Raw genomic sequence first — 26,388 nt, 5'->3', positions numbered from 1 at the left:
GGCAGTATAGGTATTGTTTTAGGAGATATTTTGTGAGTTCATCTACACCAGGGGTTTTCCAACTTTTTAAGCAGAGGGTCAGTTCACTATCTCTCAGACTGTTGGTGGGACAGACTATAGTTTGGGGAAAAAAACCACCAATTATTTCCTATGCACTTTGCCAGGGGCGGTTCACTTATAAGGCAATTGAGGCGGTTGCTTCAGGCGCTGTCATTTGGGGGGCACAGTTGAGGCTGCCTCCCGCCAGCCAAGTGGCTGGAGAGCTCATGCACCACCACTTCTAGCTAGGTCTCTTGGAAACTGGGGTTTATATACATGTGGGGTTTATATATATATATGTGAAATGTCAGTTCTTGAAGCAAGTGTGAATGTTGTAAGTGGCCACCTTGATTAGCATTGAATGGCTTTGCAACTTCAAAGCCTGTCTGCTTCCTGTATGAGGGAATCCATTGTTGTGAGGTGTTAGCTGGCCCTGATTGTTTCCTGTCTGGAATTCCTCTGTTTTCTGAGTGGTGTTCTTTATTTACTGTCCTGATTTTAGAGTTTGTTTTAATACTGGGGCCAGATTCCCTTTCAGTCGCCTTTTAATTGTGGATTATCTGCCTTGATATTCTGGGTTATATGGCTGTGTGGAAGGACCCTCAGTGTTCTTCCACACAGCCATATAACCCAGAATATCAAAGCAGAATAACCCACAATATCTGCTTTGAACTGGGTTATCTGAGTCCACACTGCCCTATATCCCAGTTCAATGTTTGGTGCTAAATTCACAAATATAGTAATTCCTACATAATATTACCATGTATTGAACTGCTTTTTCTGTTGATCTGTTGTAAAACATGATGTTTTGGTGCGTAATTTGTAAAATCATAATGTAATTTGATGTTTAATAGGCTTTTCCTTAATCCCTCCTTAATATCCAACATTTTCACTTATCCAATGCTTTTATTTTTCAGTGATTGGTTTTTTTTGGGGGGGGGGGGGTGCCAAAATTCTGTTCGCTTACACTTGAAAATTACCTAGGGCCGGCTCTGCCACATATCTAATTTGTAGTGTAAAAGAAATGTATGAAAAAGCAACACAATATTTAAAATGAAGAACAATTTTAACCAACAAAAACTGACCAGTATTTCAATGGGAATTATGGGCCTGTTTTTGGCTGATGAGAGAGTCACAAGTCAGTTAGGATTGTTGTTGTGTGCCTTCAAGTCATTTCAGTCTTAGGGCATATCTGGCTCGTGCATCTTAGTTTGGAGATTTCTGCTCTACACTGTAGAATTAAATGCAGTTTGACACCATTTTAACACCTAAATGGAGAAACGAAGTTTCCTTATCTCTACACTGGGCACACCAATGAATATATATATAGTGAAGGATAAAAGAGTCCAAACCTCCCATGTCATACCTCACCATAGTAAAAGCAGAAAAAAGAGAGGCCAAATATATGACTGTCATGCTGAATAGACAGTCCTTCTGTTTCCAAAGTAGTGAATCTTATTGCCAGCATTATTTTAGGAATATCGTATGATGCATGGAGCAGAAATATTGAGCCTACTAAGATTGTTTGTATCTTCCTTCCTTCCTTCCTTCCTTCCTTCCTTCCTTCCTTCCTTCCTTCCTTTTCTCCTTCTCTTTTAATCAGGCAAAGATTTGACCCTCCCTACTATCTCTATAAGTATGTCTTCTGAGGTTACCCACCAACCTGTGTAATATTTCTCAGAAAGAAAGGTATCTTTTTTTGGTGACAGGCTGATTGGGTTACATTTCTTGCTTCCATTATGCAAGGCCGGACAGTTTTCTGGCACAAAGGAGAGAAGAACAAGGCCTCTAATTGAATTCATCATCCATTTCAATAGAATAGTTGAAAACCGACAACAGACAATCAGCTTTGTATTCCACCAACATGATCCACCTCCGTTTACATTCTAGATATCTTCAAGCTATGCGGGTCCATGTGCAATGTGCCACAGAGCATGTATATTCACAGGTGTCGGAGAGAAGAACACTTTGTCACACAGCTATTTAAATCACATTATTTGTCACATGACAGTGTCAATGTTGGCTGGTGGAAGAAAAGCACTTATACTTTGGAGAGTTCCTTATGCACCAACATTGAGATGCATGTCTTGCATTTTCCAGCCATGAGTTATATTTGTTTACCTTTGCAAAAGGTGGCATCCAGTTGTTGCAAAAAAAAAAAAACCAAAAAAAAAAAAAAACCCAGAAAGTTTGATAGCACCATCGCTCTTTCTGTCAATTGTGTGTGAGTCATTTGCTGCCATGGTCTTTAGTTCAGAAAAGATTATAAGATCAGTTTGTTGGTCTTTAATGAAAGTTTTTCTTTGGGTTTGAACTGCACTGAAAGAGGAAAGCTTCTTATAAAAGCAAGACATATAAGCCATCTATCAAACACACAGACTTGTTCAGCCAATCTGTCCAAAATAAGTTTTGTACCACTGAAAACTATTATTTCTTTTCATAACCACCATAACATGGATAACCACCTGGCTAGAACAGATACATGTCTGGAGCTCTGGAAAGGTAATATAATAATAATTTATTTGTTTGACCAGTCATATGACCATTTCAAAGTGCAACATAAATAAAAACAAGGCAAAAAGGATGGGAGGACAGCAGCTGACTTTCTGTTTTCTGTCAAAATCTTATTTTCCTGATTCTTCTTTCAGGAAATGTGCTCTTTTCTTGATAGCTTTCGATGGGTGAAAAAGTTGGGGCTATGTTTGTTTTTATTGTTGTTTTTATTGTTTTTATTGTTATTTTAAAGCTAATTGTATTGTTTTAATCTATTTCTGTAAACAGCTCCGAGCCAAACTGGGAGTAGCGGTATACAAGTCAAATTAACAAATAAATAAATAAATAAATAAATAAATAAATAAATAGCTAGCTTTCAGGATAAAAAGGCTTACTCTGATTATGATGGATCTTTCTTGTCCTTGCAAGAGGATTGTCAGAAGATCATTTCTGTTGGGGGACCTAAAATTAGATCGTAATGGATATAAATAGAGTAGAGTTTCACTTATCCAACATAAACGGGCCGGCAGAATGTTGGATAAATGAATATGTTGGATAATAAGGAGAGATTAAGGAGAAGCCTATTAAACAAATTAGGTTATGATTTTACAAATTAAGCACCAAAACATCATGTTATACAACAAATTTGACAGAAAAAGTAGTTCAATATGCAATAATGCTATGTAGTAATTACTGTATTTACAAATTTAGCACCCAAATATCATGATGTATTGAAAACATTGACTACAAAAATGCGTTGGATAATCCAGAATGTTGGATAAGTGAGGCTTGGATAAGTGAGACTCTACTGTATCTGTGTCGAAGTTCAGCATATGCTGGGCAGTCAATCAAAAAATGTTTGCTATCTTCCACTATTTGTTCTCCCCAGACACAAAATCTCTCATTTCTTAGGATGTTACAGTAGCGACCAATTTGGAAAGGTAATATAATATTCCAGGATAGATAGATAGTTGGACCATCTTTTGACCTGTTCATGTGTAGTCTTTGATCTAGGGGTGTTTATTCCTATCCACACCACAGATTGGAGGAATTGGGCATGAGCTTATAAGATTACACTTTCCCAAGAAGCTTGAATCAAGCGCCTCTGAGTCGGAAGGATGGGTGCGCATATGTTCCTCATTGCAGCAATGAGATTAGAGAATCTAATCACCTTGTTGCTGCACAATAATGATCAATATGGATGTAATTACCCCCGTTCCTATTTGGCATCGCTAAAAAGGGTAAGGCGGCACGAGGGTCCGCTCTTCTTCTGCCTTACTGGATGGTCCCCTTTACCCTCCTTTACATATTTATCACCATTCTTTAGACTAATCCATGCAAACACCACCCGGGGAGCCAATGGGAAGAGGACAGCCGGTGCCAGCAATCCCCAGACTGTCGAGTGATCAGCGGAGATTGGACAGGTCCTGATGAAATAAACGTTGGCTGCTGACTCTTCTAATTTTGCCACACTCCTCCATGTCATAGGAGCAGCCAGGCCCAAGATTGAGATATTTGAAAACTGTCATCTTTCATAAATATCCTCCTTGAGTGACAGGTCTCTCCCTTCCCCACCTGCTCCTTCCTCCCCCTCTGATCGGTACCTGCTTGGCACCCTGTCAGAGGAATTTCATTGCAGGCGAAAGCGATTAGCAAATGAGGGGCCTTCCTCCTTCCCTTCCCCTCCTCTCCTGCAAAGGGTCTGAGAGCGACAGCCACCCAAAAGCAACCAGAAATTAGAGAGAGGCAGAATCAGAAATACGAAAAACAAGGAAACTAAACCCAATCAACAATTGGGCCACACAGTTTACAGAAAACCTACACACACTGATAGATACTTTCATAAAAACTCCAACCGTCACCCAAGTCAAAAAAGAAGCACAATCAAAGCCCTGACAGACCGTGCACAAAGAATCTGTGAACTTCACCTCCTCCAAGGTGAACTAAACCACCTAAACTGGGCTCTACAAGCCAATGGATATTCCACCATGGACATCAGAAGAGCTGCAAGGCCAAGAACAAGCCATGAGAGTCAAGACAAAGATCCACCCAGAGGAAAGGTGTTCTTACCATACATCAAGGGAACCACTGACCGCATAGGCAAACTGATGAAGAAGCACAACCTACAAACTATCTACAGACCCACAAAGAAAATCCAACAAATGCTACCATCAGCGAAGGACAAGAGGGATCCTCTCACTTCTGCAGGAGTCTACCGTATCCCATGCAGCAGTGGACAAGTCTACAGAGGGACCACCAAACGCAGCATTTACCAAACACGAGTCAAAGAACATGAAAGGCACTGCAGACTAACTCAACCAGAGAAATCAGCCATAGCAGAGCACTTGATGAACCAACCTGGGCACAGTATATTATTTGAGAACACAGAAACACAGAATCATAGAATCATAGAATAGTAGAGTTGGAAGAGACCTCATGGGCCATCCAGTCCAACCCCCTGCCAAGAAGCAGGAAATCAAATTCAAAGCCCCCCTGACAGATGGCCATCCAGCCTCTGTTTAAAAGCCTCCAAAGAAGGAGCCTCCACCACAGTCTGGGGCAGAGAGTTCCACTGCCGAACAGCCCTCACAGTGAGGAAGTTCTTCCTGATGTTCAGGTGGAATCTCCTTTCCTGTAGTTTGAAGCCATTGTTCCGTGTCCTAGTCTCCAGGGCAGCAGAAAACAAGCTTGCTCCTTCCTCCCTATGACTTCCCCTCACATATTTGTACATGGCTATCATGTCTCCTCTCAGCCTCCTCTTTTGCAGGATAAACATGCCCAGTTCTTTAAGCCTCTCCTCATAGGGCTTGTTCTCCAGACCCTTGATCATTTTAGTTGCCCTCCTCTGGACGCTTTCCAGCTTGTCAACATCTCCCTTCAACTGCGGTGCCCAGAATTGGACACAGTATTCCAGGTGTGACCACTCCAACAACTATCATGTCAGACTACACAGAGAAGCCATTGAAATTCACATGCATGTGGACAACTTCAACAGAAAGGAGGAAACCATGAAAATGAACAAAATCTGGCTACCAGTATTAAAAAACTCAAAAATCAGAACAGTAAATAAGAAGCAACACTCTGAGACATGAGAACTAGGGGCAGCTAACAAAGGATGTCCCCAGGCAGAAAGTAGCCAGTAGATGAAGCCATTCAATGCAAATGAGGGTGATTAACTGCAACATTCACGCTGGCCTCCAACTGACAAGAGTTCTTCCCTCACCCTGGACTTCCCACAGATATATATATAAACCTCCCTTGCTGAGTTTCTCCATACCTCACAACCTCTGAGGATGCCTGCTATAGATGTGAGTGAAACGTCAGGAGAGAATACTTCTAGAACATGGCCAGCCCGGAAAACATACAACAACCAAGGAAACTAAAGTTCCCAACTACAATCTTAGTCTTGCCGAAATGATTTCAGTCAAGATACGAGCATCTAGTATGGTTATTTTTCCATCTTGAAATGAACGTAACAGGAACAATGGCGGTGTCCCGCTGTCATTTTTTTTTTTTGCATGTGTGAGTTCCCTTTCGATATCACAGATATAACATCCATATTGAGTTCAAAATTACTTAAGTCGAACTCTGCAAATTCTGTTGCACGTTGTTGGATGCTTCCCTTGGAAGTTGACACTAGAATTGCACTGGAGGACTAGAGGGAAGACTTCTCTAAGCATTTTCTAGATCCTCCAGAGTAATTCTATGATAGTGTAAGTTCTTTGTGTAAAAATCAAGCCACATGCAATGTAATAAAGTGGTATTTTTACTATGTAGTATTGACTACATAAGGGAGTCCCTGGTGGCGCAGCGGATTAAACTGCTAAGCTGTTGAACTTGCTGAAGAAAAGGCTGGCTGTTTTAATCCGGGGAGTGGGGTGAGCACCCACTGTTAGCCCCAACTTCTGTCAACCTAGCAGTTTGAAAACATGCAAATGTGAGTAGATCTATAGGTACCGCGCCAGAGGGAAGGTAACGGCGCTTCATGCAGTCATGCCGGCCACATGACCTTGGAGGTGTCTATGGACAACACTGGCTCTTTGGCTTAGAAATGGAGATGAACACCAATGCCCAGAGTCAGACATGACTGGACTTAACGTCAGGGGAAACCTTTACCTTTTACCTAGTGTTGATATACCACCAACATTAAGTGTGGTGAGCAGATGACATATGTCACATATTGTATGTCATGCCTATTCATTTCAGACATTTTAAAAATGTAATTAATCAAAAATAGAAAATGTCTTCTTATTTGGAATAGGGAGATTGTGAAAGAAATGGATGTATAAGAAACCAAAATGGGCACATTTGCCCATCCATGTCCAAAACATTGAATTTTCTAATCTGAGAAGTATAGGTTTGAATCCCTGTGTATCCATCTATTTTGACTTCAAGTCACCATCTATTTTTTAAAATTAGGCGCTCATCTTTAGGCCCTCTATATGTCATAGTTTTCTCCATATTAAAATAGATGTACCTATAGGCTTATGGCAGCGTTTCCCAACCTGGGGGTCGAGACTGTTGGGAGGGGGGGAGGTCGCAAGGAAGGTTCAGCGGGGTCTCCAAAGACCAGTATTTTCTGTTGGTCATGGGGGTTCTGTATGGGAAGTTTGCCCGAATTCTATTATTGATGGGGTTCAGGGGCTCTTTGATTGTAGGTGAACTATACATCCCAGCAACTACAACTCCCAAATGTCAAGGTCTATTTTCCCCAAACTCCACCAGTGTTCACATTTGGACATAATAAGTATTTATGCCAAGTTTTGTCCAGCTCCATCATTGTTTGAGTCCACAGTGCTCTCTAGATGCAGGTGAACTACAACTCCAAAACTCACGGTCAATGCCCACCAAATCCTTCCAGTATTTTCTGTTGGTCATGGGAGTTCTGTGTGCCAAGTTTGGTTCAATTCCATCGTTGGTGGAGTTCAGAATGCTCTTTGATTGTAGGTGCATTATAAATCCCAGAAACTACAACTCCCAAATGGCAAAATCAGTCCTCCACCAGTATTCAAATTTGGGCATATCAGGTATTTGTGCCAAATTTGTTCCAGTAAATGAGAATACATCCTGCATATCAGATATTTACATTACGATTCATAATAGTATCAAAACGACAGTTATGAAGTAGCAACGAAAATAATTTTATGGTTCATGGTCACCACAACATGAGGAACTGTATTAAAGGGTTGTAGCATCAGGAAGGTTGAGAACCACTGGCTTATGGGGATAATTTATTTCAAAGAATTGTCAAAATTTGCAAATTTAATCACATTTTGAGATGGAAAAAAACTTTTAATAGCGAAATGGAAAAAAAATTCTCACTCTGTCAGGGCATGATCTATAACAGGGTAGAGGGACAAAGTAAAAATGCCTTTAATTCTGAGAAAGGATTGCTTCCCCTGTAGAGTTTTGGCAAAAGATGTTCATTCTGCCATTGCTGCCTTTTTATTGGAAGTGCATTAAATACCCAGTGAGACAATTTAGCAAAGAAGAATAGCTAACATATCCATAGCAGCTTGCCTGGGTTGATATAAAGCACTGCTCATTTGCTTCAAAAAATATAGAGAGTGGATGGGAATAGATTTTTGCAATGACATTAGTTATCCTGGAATAATCCACTTTATTAAATGATACTAATGTAGCAACAGACATCACAGTATAAGCAATAAAGCTAAATTAGGAGGTAACTTACATTAACTCCTTGACATTATATCCTGATTAATGCACAATTAATGTGTCACCTAATACTATAGATATGTTTGTAGATGGAGAGATGGCTTAAATGGCATTGCGCACATGTGTATATTACTCTTTATCACTCTCAATTCATCTTGAGGCACAAATGCACAGGAAAAGTCGCACTAATGAAAGCATTTTAAAGCAGCCTTATGCAGCTATGAAATATTAATTTTTTTCTAAATCCACTTCGCAAATGTATGTCTTTGAGGGGGAGAGGAACACCTCCAAAGCTGTCAACAATCTTACAAACGTTCAAGTATGTCATAATTAACAAAAGGGTTGCATAATGTAACTCTCCACCTGTGCATTGTTTGTACTAAGGACTTCATCAGACGGGTAAACGGAGGGAACGGTTTTACACTATAGCTGCCCATCTTTCCATCTTCACAGATGGCCAACCATCCCACGTGCCTTTCCCTGACTTCTTGCTTTCCCCCACATTCTGCAGCTTGGAGTTGGATAACATCTGACTCCTGAAAGGGTTTTCAGGCTCCATTTCCATGCACTTAGGAAATGGAGCACCATGAAGTCCCACTGGAAGTGGCCTTGTTTCAGTTTTTAAATATACTAACCTTTTTTGAAGATAAAATGCTGGGTTACTTTAAGTATTTTTAATTAATATGTTTTTTATATATTTATTTATTTATTATTTATTTACAGTATTTATATTCCGCCCTTCTCACCCCGAAGGGGACTCAGGGCGGATTACAATGAACACATATATGGCAAACATTCAATGCCAACAGACAAACAACATACTTCACCGTCCACTAGTGGCTGTACTTCCTCATTCCTTTCCTCGTGTTTTGCTGGCAGTTTTTATGATGTTGTAAATTAGTTAAATTAGCCTCCTGCATAAAGCGTACCTAAATTTCCCTACCTGACAGATGCAACTGTCTTTCAAGGCTGCATAGGTCAACAGCAAGCCGGGCTATTTAATGGTCGGGGGCTTAACCCGACCCGGGCTTCAAACGCATGACCTCTCGGTCAGTAGTGATTTATTGCAGCTGGTTACTAGCCAGCTGCGCCACAGCCCGGCCCTCTTTTCAATGCACATATTCATTAAAAACAGTGAAACATCTATATACATGTACTGTATATATGCATGAACCAATACAATACTTCCTAACATCTACACAATATTTGTATTTGGTTATACTCTCCCCTTCTACTCCTCCCAATTTAGTGACTTCCTGTTCTTTGGGTTGGAGACAGTTATCATATAATTCTGTTCTTCCTTCCTGTTACACTGTTTTTCTATTCTTCCTTCTGGCCTAATATCTATTACAGTAGAGTCTCACTTATCCAACGGTCTGGATTATCCAACACATTTTTGTAGTCAATGTTTTCAATACATTGTGATATGTTGGTGCTAAATTCATAAATACAGTAATTCCTACATAGCATTACTGCGTATTGAACTACTTTTTCTGTCAAATTTGTTGTATAACATGAAGTTTTGGTGCTTAATTTGTAAAATCATAACCTAATTTGATGTTTAATCGGCTTTTCCTTAATGCCTCCTTATTATCTAACATAATTGCTTATCCAACATTCTGCCAGCCCGTTTATGTTGGATAAGTGAGACTCTACTGTATTTATAAGTTTCCTACAGAGATTCTAACAGGTTAAATTATGAAACCTTCTATAAAAACTTTCCCTTCCTTCTTTTCTTTTTTACATAGTTCAGAAATGGTTCCTAGTCCTTGATAAAGTTTTTTGTGTTTATCATTGCTAATTTGTCCATTTCTGCTATTTTAAAGATTTTAACCATCTGATCTTCTATTGTTGGGAAATCTGCCTTCTTCTAGAACTGTGCATTCTTGTAGCTAATTTTATATAATGTAATACTTTATAGTTTAGTGATTTTGTTTGGTTAGTTGACATTCTCAATAAAAATAATTGGGGCTCCAATTTTATCTTTGAATGAAAAATGTCTTGCAGTGTTTTTTGTACCTTGCCCCAGAATTCTCTTGCTTTTTTACAAGTCCACCACATGTGGAGGAAAGTTCCTGTTCTTTACATTTCCAGCATTTCTTGTTTCTTTCCTTATACATTTTAGCTAGTTTTGCTGTTCACCATTTTATAAATTTTTTCTCTAAGATTGTAGCATCAAATTTTCTTTAAGCCAATTGTCTACATTTTTTCCCATTTATCTAGTTTTATGTTGGGTGTGAAATAGGAAGAAATATAATCATACAATCCCTTATAGTATTTTAAGTGCTGAGTCACAGTTACAGTGATTACGCATGAGGATAATGAAACCCTCAAGTTAGGTTTGCATATATGAAGTTAGGTGTATAAAATAATTAATGCACGAATGGAACATTGCATCATGCAAATGTATATAAGAACACCAACAGAATAAGTTGGGGTCAGATGATGTGATGATGTCTAGTGAATTGGAAGATTCTGGAGAGAGCTGTGAATACTGTAAGTAGTGGCAATAAAAGGTAAAGCCTTAATATGGAAATAAGCTGCTGCCTTTGCTGTTTATTGCAAGTATTGCTCACATAGTTTAGACAAGACTTTAATATTGCTCGGAGGTTTGAGCAAAGAAACCCTGCTTCGGGTTGAAGAATTTTTTTCCGGGCTGTGGCGCAGGCGGGAGAGCAAGCCAGCTGCAATTAACTGCAATGAATCACTCTGACCAGGATGTCATGAGTTCGAGCCCTATGTTTGTTTGTCTTTGTTCTATGTTAAAAGGCATTGAATGTTTGCCTATATGTGTAATGTGTATATGTGTAATGAGTCCCCTTCGGGGTGAGAAGGGCAGAATATAAATACTGTAAATAGATAAATAGATATTTATTTATTTATTATTCAAACTTATATGCCACCACTCCCCTAGGGCTCGGGGCGGCTTACAAGAACAGGCTAAAATCTAACAATTTAAAAACATCTTAAAAACATCTTTAAAAAATCTTAAAAACACTCCCCCAGGGCTCGGAGCGGCTTGTAAGAACAAGCTAAAATCTAATCAATTTAAAAATTCTTTTTTAAATTAGCCTTTGTGGGATGTCCATGGGGCTCCATTCCCTAATTGCATGGAAACGGAGTCCGAAGAATGTATGAAAAGATCCAAAGTCATCCTTGTGTTGAATGGCAGTGCTGAATGGCAATTCAACATATGACCAAATGTGCAATTAAATGTATGGATACGTTAATGTCCATCTGCATGCACTCATGAATCAGCTTGTGCAACCTTGAGCTGAAAGTGGGTGTTCTCCAGTGTACAAAAATATCCAACTGCTCCCATTGGAGGGCTTGCACATGCACAAGACCTCCACACATTTGCAGATTTTGCATTGGTTCCATGGGCAGCCTTGAGGAGTAGGAAAGGTCCAATCTGTTCCTCCTATAGTCATCTAGAGCAGAAAGTCCTCCCACAGGCCTGTTTCCAATTTATTTACAAATGGTTGTTTGTGGTAGACAGTCTGGTCAAGTGGCTCCTTCTGTTTGATCAACTGGTATCCGGTTAGGGAAGAAAGGCAGCAAACTGTGAATTCCAGAGTTGTTGACTTTGACTGACTTCTGTCTTTTCATTCTGGCCCATTGACAAGACAGCGTCTTCCTTTTTCCTTTCTCTAATATTAGGCTGGAGACTTGGAGGCTGCGTTTCGAAGGTGTTTCTTCCATCTCTAGGCAAGGAGCTTTGGAGTTCATTGCTTTGGGAGAGGCACTGCTATTTTTTTCCAACAGAAATTCATTGTGCAGTATTTCATGTTCCCTTTCCAGCCTCCGTTGATAGATTGGGATTGGCAGGTGAAGCTTGAGAAGGTTAGCTGTGCAAACGAAAACATGGGAATGATATCTTCCACCGTTGTCTAGGCTTGCACAAATCTGAAACACAGATGTATCAGCTGAGCAATGGAGTGAAGAATTCATTCCTTCTGTTAGGAAGCAGCTTGAGAAGAGGAGTAGAGAAATACACATTTTGCTTTTGATCAGTCAGATTTTTTTGGTTGAAAAGTCAATTTTTTTCTCCAGTCTGAAATACTACAATAGAACTCATGCTAACGTATTATGCTTTATTATAATAATGCACAGACATTAATGTTTCCCACTTTTGTAACCAAGAGAAAGGGTCTGCTCTCTCCAACCCAAAGGGAGATCCAATTTCTAGACTCTTTGGGTTGCTGTATCTCATTTTTTTTTGTTCTTAGAACTATTGAAAATTGATGACATCTTCTCCAAAAGGTGAATAGCACTTCCAAAAGTACCCAACAAGCATCCTAGAGTTATAGTGCCCTTCTGTTTTAGCACTATGGATCTCTAGAGCAGTACTGAAAATAACAGAACTGTTGCTAAAGGCCATTTGGATGAGATGAAATTCTGATAATAAACTTTGCTACTGAATTAGTAATGTACCATTACTCATTTTGAAAACATGTTTATCAGCATCGAAGGACAGATAATATTTTTTTCAAAATTTACTCAAACTCCCAAGGAGATGGTTCAAACAGAAATGAAACTGATGAATTTATCATACAAGGGAGGCAAACCAACATTGCAGCTGAATAGTCAACTCACCAAATGCGTACGTGAAGATGTTGATGAGAATTTAAATTCACTGGGAAGAGGGCCATTTGAGTACAAGCATATCTGGAACATTGGCTGAAACGTGTTGAATTGCTCATTTTCATATCTACTTTATACACATAACTTGAAAGTAATATTGGGGAGCCCCCAGTGGCGCAGCATAATAAAGCACTGAGCTGCTGAACTTGCAGACTGAAAGGTCGCAGGTTCAAATCCGGGGGGGGGGGTGAGCACCCACTGTTAGCCCCAACTCCTGCCAACCTAGCAGTTTGAAAACATGCAAATGTGAGTAGATCAATAGGTACTGCTCCAGTGGGAAGGTAACGGCACTCCATGCAGTCATGCTGGCTACATGACCTTGGAGGTGTCTATGGACAACACTAGCTCTTCAGCTTAGAAATGGAGATGGGCACCAATGCCCAGAGTCAAACATGACTGGACTTTGTCAGGGGAAAAACCTTTACCTTTATCTACCTATATCTTAAACATTTGCTGAAACATGTTGAATTGCTCTTTTTCATATCCACTATATACACATAACTTGAAAGTAATATTATGTTTGAAATGACGTTGTGCATGAAACAGAGTATCAGGAAGCCAAGGAGATACTACCTCATCCCCCCATGTCAGTAATTTCAGATTTTTGGAGAATTCTGGAATTCCAGCAAAGGTATGCTCAACTTGTACCAAATGTTCAGTCAGAGAAGTAATACCCAGGAACACAGTGATGTAGTTAAATGAGGTGTGCTTGTACTGCTCTTGGCAAACAGGTAATGAATGTGGCTTTAGAGTGGATTAGGTTTTAGATGTGTCCCCCTTTCGCCCCCCTCCAAGTTAAGAGCAGCTGCTGTTACCAAGCTGTCATCTTTGTTGCTAGGGAGACTCGCTGCGCATGCCGAACATGATTGGTTCATTCTGCACCTTTCTGAGTTAGAGTGCGGACTCTGGTGAACCTGGAACGAGGATCCATTCTCTTACAAGGCTGTGATCTGCGGAGATAAGAATTTGATCAGTGGATATTTTTCAATAAAAAAGACTGCAGTTGCAATGGGAGAGAATATTTCCAGCTTCATAGCGAGAGGAGCGATATGAGCATTGCCACATTTACCGCATTGTATCATTGCCACATTACCACATTGCTATCTTTTTTGTCTTTGTGTTATTATTATTATTATTATTATTGACACAACGACATAGTATGACACAGTAAACAAGATCTATATGCTGGATTTCGTATCACAAAATCACAAGTCAAACACTTCCCAAGTGTTTAGGACTGTGTGATGTATTATTATTATTATTATTATTATTATTATCATTATCATTATCATCATCATCATCAATTATTCATTTCTACCCCGCTTTTCTGGGTGGGATTCAACATATAAAATTCATACAAATACATCAGACAGCAATACATAATCAATTAAAACATCATATCCCGATATAAAAAACCGAATTAACATATCAAATAAAACAATTTTAAAAACTTACAGAAGCACCATTTAAAGATATCCATAACATCCGGCCACTGAAATTATTTGTCAAGTATTATTAAAAAAATTATCAGATTGGCAGTGTCTATTTTCATTCATCTGGAAAGGCCTGGCCCCCAACAAAGGTTTTAATTTGTGAGAGGGCTGCAAATTAAGGGGGGGGCTGATTGAACCTCATTAGAGAGGGAGTTCCAGGGCCGTGGGGCCACCACTGAAAAGGCCCTCTCTCTCGTTTCCACCAAACGCGCCTGTGATGGTGGTGGGACTGAGAGAAGGGCCTCTCCTGAGGATCTCAGTGTTATGCTTCAGTCTGATAATGAGGGGGGATTTGGGTTTCAGCAGGTTGACCAAGGAAATGTTGAAGGCTCTGAATTGTCAGAAATGCAGGTTGACCAAGGAAATGTTGAAGGCTCTGAATTGTCAGAGAGGCCACAGACTAGCAGGGAAGCTGAAGTTAGTGATAAGGGTGACCTTTCACAGGATTTTGAACATCAACAAAGTCCAGGTGGCTCTGGCAGTGAGCCAGAGGAGCTTTCCTTAGATAGAGATACAAGATTAAGGTTAAGAGTTCGTCCCAGATGTTCTGTGAGAATCACTAATAAATGTGTGGAAACCCAAGGTCAGAGGAATGCTTTCCTAGCTTGTAAGCATGGTTAAAAAGGGTGAACCAGGGAAAGATTTCAGATGGAGCAATGTTGATTTTTGGAAGCTTAACTCCTGCCTTGTCTCTGCTCATGGAAATAGATCTTTGCTTCTGTTCCTGCCTAGATTCTGTGTTTGGATTGTATTTTGGAGTTCATGCTACCTTGTTTTCCAGGACTGAAATTCTATTTTAGAGACTTTGAAATATTTTCTACAAAGACTTTGAACTGTATTCTGCAGATTGCCTATGCAATTGGATTACTGCTTTCTTTACTGCTTTTTATTAAGATTTTGCTATCGTCTATCAATAAACTGAAAATACCAAGTCTGCTGTGGTGAAGTGTGTGTTAAGAGCAAGGTGATCCAGTGCTGTGGTGCAACACTCAGGGCTTGAGTGGGTTGGTAGAAGCAGGTACGGTCCCTCAAGCAGGCTGGGCCCAAACCATATAGGGCTGGTGTAAGATCCCACTCTTTCTCCATTAAGCTCAAGGAACATGGTCTCCTCTTCCCCAATTCTTTTGCTTTACAATAACTCTATGACAAAGGTAAGGCTGAGTTTATGTATGTGAAAGGTCCAAGAGAGAAAGAGAAAGAGAAAGAGTGAACGAATGAATAACTTTACGGTCACAAAATTATGTAGTCATTGGGTAACACCACCTCATTAAAAAAAATGCTGTGACGCAACAATGCCTATCAGTGAACAACTATATGGACTGACCATGTGTAATGTCACCAACATATGTAACTTTACTTCTTCAACTTAGAGTTCTGAACTAGAGAAACATGGCCAACTTCTTCCATAGTGCGACCATGTATGTCACCAACAGGATGCCAGACACATCCCTTGGCATTGTTTAGTGTTCATTGTCTTGGGTGCACTGTTGGATGTGTCCCTAAACATAACCATTGTCACATAGCTTTGCAATAATAGTGAAAATGAATTATAAGCATCTCTAAAGGATGTTCTTCTCCCTCAAGTGTTAAATAAAATTGAGTCACTGGTGTGTGTCTGTGTGTCTTTTAATGAGCAATAACAAGATAATAGACTAAGATCTGGCTGGCTAGTGTAATAACTAGATGCAATACTTTGGAGGTAAGTGTGTAAGGTTTCTGTGATAAAATTGTAATGTTATATCCCTAAAGGACGTTAACGACATCAAGTGATGTAACTGTGGAAGGGAATGGCCAGAACACTATGCCCATAGGACTGGCCTAATAGAAATAATTTTTTAAAATGCAATGGCAATTGTATCACTAATGTTTTCCCATCCCAGTGCTGTCCCCATGTCGGTGGGTTTTAGATTACACATAAATCCCCACCTCTATACATCCCGACTAAAGTGTTAGGCTAAAATAATTAAGAAAATGGCTTTCCAAGTGAAGCGGGTGTCTGCTGATCATTTTAACTCTTTCTTGTCCATGAGAATTGTGTGCAGTTCTTAGTAGGTTTTTCTTGTTCTCCCCTCTTGGTGTATTTGAATTTCACAGTAGGTAGAATTAGAAAGCTTTGTTGTGTTGTGCATGTGAAGCAACTGGACAGTTACAAGGAAAGGCTTGGAAGACAAATTCCAGATAAAGGTTATGGAAGTGGAGTTGTACATATACATTTGTGTATTGAAATGTACTTTTCTTTGGACATCCGGTAGCATATTTGCAACCAAATATTTGGCCCATTTGTACAAGATCACTATTGCTTAGCACAATCAATATGTTATATGGTACATCCCCATAGCAGGATCTTGGCACAAATTAAAGTTAAAAATTCTATTATGTGATACACAATATATTATTTTTAATTCTATTTTCTGAGGAACCACACCAGAGCACAAACCAGTAATACTTCCTGAACACTTTCCAAAGGAAGCCTCACATTGAGCACATCACAGTTATTATTATTATTATTATTATTATTATTATTATTATTATTATTATATTTATTTTATTTATACCCTGCTTTATCTCTCCTGCAGGAGACTCAAAGTGGCTTAACATAAAAGCATCACCATAAAATTTTAAATATAATAATATGCAAACATTAAAATAGGATAAAATATAAACAGTATTTAAAAAATCCCAGTTAAAAATCATTAAAACACATGTAACCGGAGCCCCCGGTGATGCAGTTGGTTAAACCCTTGTGCCGGCAGGACTGATGACTTGAAGGTTGGATTGCTGACCTGAAGGTTGCCGGTTCGAATCCGACCTGGGGAGAGTGCGGATGAGCTCCCTCTATCAGCTCTAGCTCCATGCGGGGACATGAGAGAAGCCTCCCACAAGGATGGTAAAAACATCAAAAACATCAGTAATGTCCTGGACAATGTCCTTGCAGACGGCCAATTCTCTCACACCAGAAGCGACTTGCAGTTTCTCAAGCCACTCCTGACCTAAAAAACCCAAGGCATGTACCACCATGGTCCCAGTGGATACCAAAGCTAAAACATTAACTAAAACTGTGGCTAAAATAACATATGGTACATTAAAATACATTAAATAACAAACCCAATTAAAGCATTTCTTTAAAACCATTCAAAGCGCATGCAATCATGCCGGCCACATGACCTTGGAGGTGTCTATGGACAACCCCAGCTCTCGGGCTTAGAAATGGAGATGAGCACCAACCCCCAGAGTCGGACACAACTGGACTTCATGTCGGGAAAAACCTTTACCTTTACCTTACTATTTAAATAGAAGATTGTGACCCCTTAAAGAAAATATATTATCTGAGAAATGATTATGGAGTATTTGACAGTACGTTTGACTGGTTTTGGAAGCTCTGGTGGCGAAGTGTGTTAAAGCACTGAGCTGCTGAACTTGCAGGTTCAAATCCCGGGAGCGGAGTGAGCGCCCGCTGTTAGCCCCAGCTTCTGCCAACCTAGCAGTTCGAAAACATGTCAATGTGAGTAGATCAATAGGTACCGCTCCGGCAGGAAGGTAAGGGCGCTCCATGCAGTCATGCCGGTCACATGACCTTGGAGGTGTCTACGGACAACGCCGGCTCTTCAGCTTAGAAATGGAGATGAGCAACAAACCTTAGAGTCAGACATGACTGGACTTAATGTCAGGGGAAACCTTTACCTTTACCTTTTGACTGGTTCCAGGGGAATGACGACTAGTTGAGAAGTACTATTTTGCCATGTTACAATTTCTTGTTTCATGTTTTTTTTAAATAAATGTCCATATCTCAATGTTTGATAATGATTTTAAATATGATTAACAACAACAACAATGGCAAACACTGTTACCAGTGTCAAGATGGATAAGGGAGGTTTTTTTACCCCAGGTTGCCTCCAGAAGAAAGATTTGGACACCAATGTGGAAGTCCTGCTGATTCGTGACATTTGAGGAATTTGACAAAAACTTCCACAAATATTGTTTGGGGTTCTGTTTATCTCCCGTCTGCTGGAGTGGCACATGCATGGGCAGAAGGATGCTTCAGGTTTCACAATACTGTCAAATCCCCACATGGTGAAAATAAAGGCCATGTTCCACTGAGCCTGACTCCACACTGTCGGATATTCTCATCCCCATTTATTATAGTGCAAAACTAGAAAAGGTGGCACCACTGATAGTCAAATCAATGGAATTAATAGAAAAAGAATGTGATCTGTCTGAATCAAAACCAAAAAGGGAATTTGGAAGGTGTTTCAAAGATTGCCTTGGTCTCTTCTGCCCAGGCAATGGCTCGGTGCTTGGCACTTCCTTTCCTCTACTCAGATTGCAGTTTTTTTGGCGAGGAAAAACCTTTCGCTGGGTGGGAATGTGCCTGGGGCTGGAGCTGGCCTGTGCCCAAGCACATTTCTGCAGCCAAATATTTGCAGATCACTGGCCCATGTGTGTGAGCCCTGGGCCTGAACCCTGAGCCTGAGAAAGGCAGCGACAGCTTTTGTCTTGGATCTAACAACACCTCGTTCGTTCTTTGGAAGCCAAGGCGGTGGGCGACTGGTGCTTTCCTGCTTGATAGCACTCTTCTTACAAAAAGAAGTTTTTTTTTCCTTTTCAGAATCTAAAGTTTCATTTCACACAGAGAACAGGAAGTTTTCATCATAAAGCTGTTCTTTCCAGATCCGTACTTCTTCATAGCACGCTAAGGGAGATCGGCCACTGCTTGACATGGGCCAGAGGTGAATAATTCTAAGGAGGTGTTGTATTTTCTTGCTTTTAAAAAATATAGCAAAACATGCAACCTTTGATATCTTAGTATCTGATGTTTCGAACTCATCTGAAGTTGGAAATACTTGGAAATAAGGTCTCGTGCGGCTCACATACATCCCTTGTAGCTACAAGCACCATCAATATGCAACATGTCTCATGCTGTTGTAGATTATATCGAGCACATTGTGAACTGGTACAAGTTGTGCATCAGGACATGGTAAGCAATTGTCATGCTGTTGGCTCCACTTGTCCAATGGCCCTGCCGGCACAGCTCCTCAACTGAGAATACAATCGTAATGATACAATTCAACTTTATGTAATTGTACGAGGGTTGAATAAAAAGTAATGCCTCCACCTTCGTAACTCCTCAACAGATGGCCATACTGGTATGCGACAGGTACTGGCTTGCGCAGGGTTCCATACTTCGCACTTTAACAACACAACCATTCAATGCTAAGGCTTCCCGCCAAATGGAACTGTAGAGGAGAGTCTACTGACAAACCAATACCTGCTGCATACCAGGACTGCCATTTGTTGAGGAGTTACGAAGGTGGAGGCATTACTTTTCATTCAACCCTTGTAACTCTGTTTATAATGATGTAAAACTCCAAGAGGATTCAAACCATTACTCTATGTAACAAAAGTTTTTAAAAAATTCTGTTCCTGGTCTGAAAGTGTTATTTCCCATTTAAATGTTCAGTACTTACTTTGAAAGTAGTTGTTATACTCCAGACACTTCATTTTTGTGGCTGTCACAAACTATGTTGAATTAGTTGAGACTCGATGAGAGATTCATGGAAAAACTATAGCAAAATGTGCTGCGGGATGTCCAGCAAAAACAAAGTTTGTGCAGTTTAATAAACCTTTTCCATGTTTTTATGATAGAACCAATTAGTAAATGACATTTATAATCCAGGAACAAAAATGGTGTTACATAGCGTTATATTACTATACAAATGTAAATATATATGCCTGGAATTCATGAGCACAGTTAGGCACACATAGCCTAGAATTATATATTTGTATCTATCTATGGTTGGCCCTCTGTATCCATGGATTCTTCATCCACAGATTCTACTACCCACAAATTGAAAATATTAAAGAAGAATCCAAAAGAAAACCTTGATTTTTTTGCACTCATAGAACCTCATAAAGGGGGTTTGAATTCAGAAATATCCCAACGTAGTATCCCAGCACATCTTTAAGCATTAATTTTAATCTATTGTTTAATCTATTTTGTGTATTTTAACATGTATTTGATAGAAATACGTTTTAATATTGTAGTTTTTTATATAAATGCATTTCAATATGTGTATTTGTAGTATTTTTATATGTCTTAATTGCTCTGTAACCCACCTTGAGCCACGAGGAGAGGCAGGTAAGAAATAACAATGTCATTATTGTTGTTGTTGTTGGTGGTGGTTTGTTGTTGTTGTTGTTGTTGTTGTTGTTGTTATTATTATTATTATTATTTAAAAGTCTGTCTCCAATAATTTACTGTTGCCTAGGATCAGACATCCCAAAAAGATGGTTAGGCAAGGCTGTGGATCCTGGAGGCACTGATAGCTTCCATGCCACCGGAGGTTGCCATGAACTTGCTCCAAGCTTTAGGCTGAACTTTTAAAAAGAGCTCTCCAAAATGCTGAAACCTACCACCTGCTGCAGCCATGATGGGTATCTCTTGGTCCTTATGGCATAAAAGCAATCTTGGTGGATACAATTTGGATAGGATCATGAAAACGGAGAAAGGCGAGAGGCTCTGTGCTGATGTTCTGCAGCTCTCCTTTCCCCCCCTGGGTGCTTTAGCCCTCAGAGAAAAAGATAACAGGCACAACTGGAGCTGGGAAAATAACTTATTTTATTTGTGGGTCCCATAATGATGACTGGGAGCTGTGATCTAAATTAGTACTGGCTCCCGTCAAAGTCTTGGCCTGTTCTCACTGTGGCTGGTAATAGCAGCTGGTGGGTTGGTCAACAAGTACAATAGTCCCTCTTATTTAAGGATGCAGAATCCCTCAGATTCTGCATCCTTAAATTTAACCATCCATGGCTTCAAAATAATTTTTAAAATTCCCCAAACCAAGCCTTGATTTTAACATCTTATGTAAAGGCAAAGGTAAAGGTTTTCCCTTGACATCAAGACCAAGTGTGTCCGACTCTGGGTGTTGTTTCTCATCTCTATTTCTAAGCCGAAGAGCCAGAGTTGTCCGTAGACATCTCCTTGGTCATGTGGCCAGCATGACTGCATGGAGCACCATTACCTATGGAGCCTATTGATCTACTCACATTTGCATGTTTCCAAACTGCTAGGTTGGCAGAAGCTGGGGCTAATAGCAGGAGCTCACTCCACTCCCCGGATTTGAACTGCCAACGTTCCGATCAGCAAGTTCAGCAGCTCAGTGCTTTAACCCACTGAGACACCGGGGGGCCCCATTTTATGTGAGAGACATTATTTTATGGTGCTATTGTAAGTACAGTAGAGTCTCACTTATCCGAGCCTCGCTTATCCAAGTTTCTGGATTATCCAAGCCATTTTTGTAATCAATGTTTTCAATATATTGTGATATTTTGGTGCTAAATTCATAAATACAGTAATTGCAATATAACATTACTGCATATTGAACTGCTTTTTCTGTCAATTTTGTTGTAAAATATGATGTTTTGGTGCTTAATTTGTAAAATCATAACCTAATTTGATGTTTAATAAGCTTTTCCTTAATCCCTCCTTATTATCCAAGATATTTGCTTATCCAAGCTTCTGCCAGCCCGTTTAGCTTGGATAAGTGAGACTACTGTAACAGCATACGGCATCCATGGTGAGTTGCATGATCCCACTCCCATCTTCAGTAAGCTCTCTGCATTTGGCACCTGAACCAACTTGAATACTTCCGTCAGAAAAATCCAAAGAATTCCTTCTCTGTGACTGATCTGACTTCAAAGTTGGGTTGAGCCCAGCTATACTTAATATCTCTCTCTCTCAAAGAAGCTAAAATTCCTTATCACTCCTTACTCCTCCCCTCTTTCCTCTGGCCATGTCTGGTGAGCAAAGTGTTAAATGGATTGTAACTGGACCCTATGGAGAGACCATTGGCAACCTGGTTATCAGTGGCAGTAAATGGAAGATAATAGCCCCACTAGAGAGTTATGAAATGGCTTGTCTTTGAGCTGCCAACGTGTTTAGTCTCCCTTTTATTATATTCACAGCAGTAATCCAATATGTCCTGACTTCTGTCATCTGTATGTAATGCTTATCAACCCTCCACCATTGATTCACCCTCTTGTCAGGGACAATTATACCACAAAGTGCCGGGGTTATGGCTGAAGCAATATTATGACTAGAAAGGGAACACAAAAAGCCACAGCACATCACAGCAAGCAATTTCAAAGCTGACGTCAAAGGCAAGGAGAGTTGTGCGGACGGGAGGGGAGGCGGGAGGGGGAGACGGGGATTGACTGTGGTCACACTCCCAGGGCGCTCCGAAACACTGTCAAGGTGAAGTGCCTCACCGGCTGTGACAGCGGAAGGGTTTTTCTGTGTGTTTCGCATTGGGATGATACCACCGCCGCTATGATAAGCTCTCATTTGCAAGCTCTTGGAACGAGGCAGACAAATGCCGCCGGTGGCGTTGGAAGTCGGCAGGCAGATGTTCATCCTGGAAGCAATTTACGGTGCGTTTCGTACGGATACACAAAGAATTGCATGTACAAGCCCTGAGCTCCAACTCACACCTGTCCTCAGACCTCTCAAATCAGACATTGGGCTGAAAATAGAAATAAAGGAGGACAAGCAGGGCTATAACGATTGCGTTTTCCAATCCACATTGCATTTTTGGCAGGCAGCGAGAAAAATATTTCCTGAATGGTGGGTTTCAACTGTGCGGATATTCTTTTTGTTATAAAAGTCAGTGTGTGTTTCCAACATTGGCTGATGCAATTCTATCTTTTGCATAGGAGCCGTTTGTAGGAATAGTCCCACAAGGTATCTCAGTCTACATCTATGCTTACCCAAATAATTCATGGTACATTTTCCCAGGACTGCCTTAATGCAATATGGGAGTGTTTCCATAGTCCTTTGAGTGTCATTGGGGCCATCCCTATTGTGTCACTGGCCAGAAGCCGTTCCACCACAGAGCCTTCCTGGCAATGGTTCTGCTTTGACTGTTTTGATTTCTTCAGAAGAGATGTTGCCAGAGAGCCTTTGCTTCTGGCTGGCGACACAGCAAAGAGCATGTTGGATGTGTTAAAGTAGTGTCAAAGCGCATTAATTGTACAGTGTAAATGCACCAAACCACAACTATTGCTTATTCCCATTAGTAAAGGTAATGGTTTTCCCCTGACAATAAATCCAGTAGTTCCTACATCTCTCAAGTAGGAAATAAGGTACCACTTATAAAAGTGGGGAGGCAAGTTTAACTAATTTACGACCTGGAATGAGGAAGTGCCGTCAGAGTGGATGATGAAGCAGCTGCTCCCCCCTGTGGCCAGAATCAAACATCCCCTCAGAAGAAGGTTAAATTGCCTCTGCGTCTGTCTGTCTCAGTCTCTGTTTGATGTGTTTATGGGCATTGAATGTTTGCCCTATGTGTGTATAATGTGATCCGCCCTGAGTCCCCTTCAGGGTGAGAAGGGCGGAATATAAATACTGTAAATAAATAAATAAATAAATAAATAAATAAATGGACAACCAAAAAAGCAGGGTGCATGGAAGATTTTCATTTTAGTGTCCTTCCTTGTGTCCTTATAATTGACAAGTCTTGATGTACACACACGCATAGAGACACGGCCCATGATGGACATTGTGTTAGCCTATTAATATTCCTCACCACCTGATGGAGAACATACTCTCAATGGAGTTTTGTGCTGCCAGACTCTTGCTTGGATGTGCAGGAAAATACCTATTCAGGCCGAGGTTGGGGGGGAGAGATGATAAAAGATGCAATTTCTATGGTAATCATTGTAGGGCACTCCTCTGCACCCTTCATTCTTTTGGCTTCCTCTCTGCTTTCTCTTCTCTGTGTTTCAAGGCTATTGCTGTATTCATTCCTCTCCTCTCCCCACTCCCCGTTTGTCACTCCATGCAATCCCAGGTTTACAACATAATCTCCAGAAGCAGTTCTGATAATAACCCACAATTCCCGTGTCCCTATTGTGTTTTTCAGAGTCAGTAATCTGGGTACCTCTGCATCGCCGCGCTGAAAAGCAATGGTGTATTTCCATGGCAACCGGCTAATCCGCAGGTGGAAGGTGATTGGACACCTTTCGCACCAGAACAATAATTTGAAAGGTCTTTTTCTCCCCCCGCCATCCTCGCCGCCGCCGTCTTCTTCCTTTCCACTTCACTGTTCCATAGCATCATGGATTTCATTGTACTGCAATTCACGGCGAGAATCATTACGAGCCATGAAGATCGGGAGGGGGAGGATATAAGAAAAAAAAAAATCCTGCCTCGGCTTTATATTTCATAAGCAAGAAAAGGCTCTTCCTTGAGAAACCTGTGTGTGTGTTAATGTTATCAGGTTGTATGATGTGCTCTAAGACAATTGCTCAAAGTGTCAAGGTGGGAAGGTATTGAGAACACTCTAGACAATGAATAAAGGATCATGGTGTCTGTGGTCTAGTGAGTTCCTTGGAATTATTGGCTGAAATTGAACATGGATGAGTATCGTCTTAGAGATCCAGGATTTTGCTATGGTTCCTGTGTCACCCCTTCCAGGATTCATCATTTCACCTGATAACCCCCGTCCAATAAAAAAGCTTATGTTCCTGCTTTGAAAGTGTTATTTCCTCTTTAATTGTGTGGTCCTTACTGTGAAAGTAAGTAAGTAGTAGTTTGAAAACATGCAAATGTGAGTAGATCAATAGGTACCGCTCCGGCGGGAAGGTAACCACGTTCCATGCAGTCATGCCAGCCACATGACAATGGAGGTGTCTATGGACAATGCCGGCTCTTCAGTTTAGAAATGGAGATGAGCACCAACTCCAAGAGTCGGACATGACTGGACTTCACGTCAGGGGAAACCTTTACCTTTTACTTCTACTGTGAAAGTAGTTGTTATCCTCCAGAAACATTGTTTTTGTAGCTGCCACAAACTAGGTTGAATAGGTTGAGACTCTATGAGATATTCATTGAAAAAAAATTGCAAAATATGCTATAGCAGGATGATGTCCCTTCCACGAAAACAAAGTTTTTGCAGTTTAATAAACTTTTCCTATTTTTTAATGATAAAGCCAATTGGGAAATGACATTTATAACCCAGGAACAAAAATCGTGTTATATAGTGTAGTTATTCTGTTGCTGATGGACTGCCGTCATGATCAGGTTGTATAGTCAGACTCAGGTTGTGGGCATCTTCTGCTGAGATTTGCTGCAGTTCTCCAAAAGTCTAAGGAAATATAGTCCGATCTGCCTCTGATACCCTTTACACTCCACTAGCCATGAAATAGCCATGAAACAAGGAGTAATGTAGCACAATGTCACCATTGTGAAGGTGGAAAAGAATAGTAACCTCTGCAACAACAACAGCAAAAGACACACCCTCCCTCTCCAAAAAAAGGGTACATGTCATTAACAGGATGGCTTAGAAACCATTCTGTGATTGTTGGAGAGCTGTCAGGATCAGGGATGCATCAAACTGTGTATAGTAGGCATGTGCAATTGATAAAAAAAATGTTTCAAAAGTCATTTCAAAATTAGGGTGCGATGGCGTTTCATTTCTAAATATCATTAGTGAAAATTTCATTACTATAATGAGAGTAACAAATTTAATTACTTTTTCGTTATAGTAATTGTGCAAGTGGGGAAACTTCAGGGGTCCTTTCTCCCTCATTTTACAGCTATTGGGATGAAGCTTGTTGCGATGGTAGAACTCATTTACCACTGTTAGCCCATCAAGTTTCAGAATGTTTCACTTATCCATGAATTTTGGGGAAATTTTCAAAGTTTGTATAAAGTTTTTTTAAAAAAAGTTTTTTAAAGCTACAACAGCTATCTCATTGAATGTCTCTCATATTAACCAATAGAATTTCCATTTAGGGATTTTTTTTCCCCAGCCCAGCACAGAGATTTACTTACTAGAAGTCTCAGTCGGTCCTCCTCTTTGCACATTCAACCATTCATTGGAACTCTGACTGGCTGCGGAGGGACACATCTCTCCCCTCTCCTGATTGGGGCTTCCTGAAGCTGAACAGAATTCTGGGAAATGTAGTTTAAGGCAGGGCCTTTTGCATTCTCTGGTATAGGGCTCCTTGTTTTCTACATTTCAACTACATTTCCCAGAATTCTGTG

General features: G+C 40.4%; 1 long non-coding RNA gene across 1 annotated transcript; it reads left to right on the top strand.

Annotated features, from left to right (window-relative positions):
* The first annotated feature begins 22,432 nt into the window (after positions 1–22,432).
* On the top strand, positions 22,433–24,870 carry LOC134293991 (uncharacterized). Its single transcript, XR_010000966.1, has 2 exons — positions 22,433–22,772; positions 24,263–24,870. It is a non-coding gene; the product is annotated as an uncharacterized LOC134293991 (long non-coding RNA).
* The last annotated feature ends 1,518 nt before the right edge of the window (positions 24,871–26,388 follow it).

Source organism: Anolis carolinensis, unplaced genomic scaffold, assembly GCF_035594765.1.
Source record: "Anolis carolinensis isolate JA03-04 unplaced genomic scaffold, rAnoCar3.1.pri scaffold_11, whole genome shotgun sequence".
In the NCBI taxonomy this organism is placed as follows: domain Eukaryota; kingdom Metazoa; phylum Chordata; class Lepidosauria; order Squamata; family Dactyloidae; genus Anolis; species Anolis carolinensis.
This window is presented reverse-complemented; position numbering and strand designations above follow the sequence as displayed.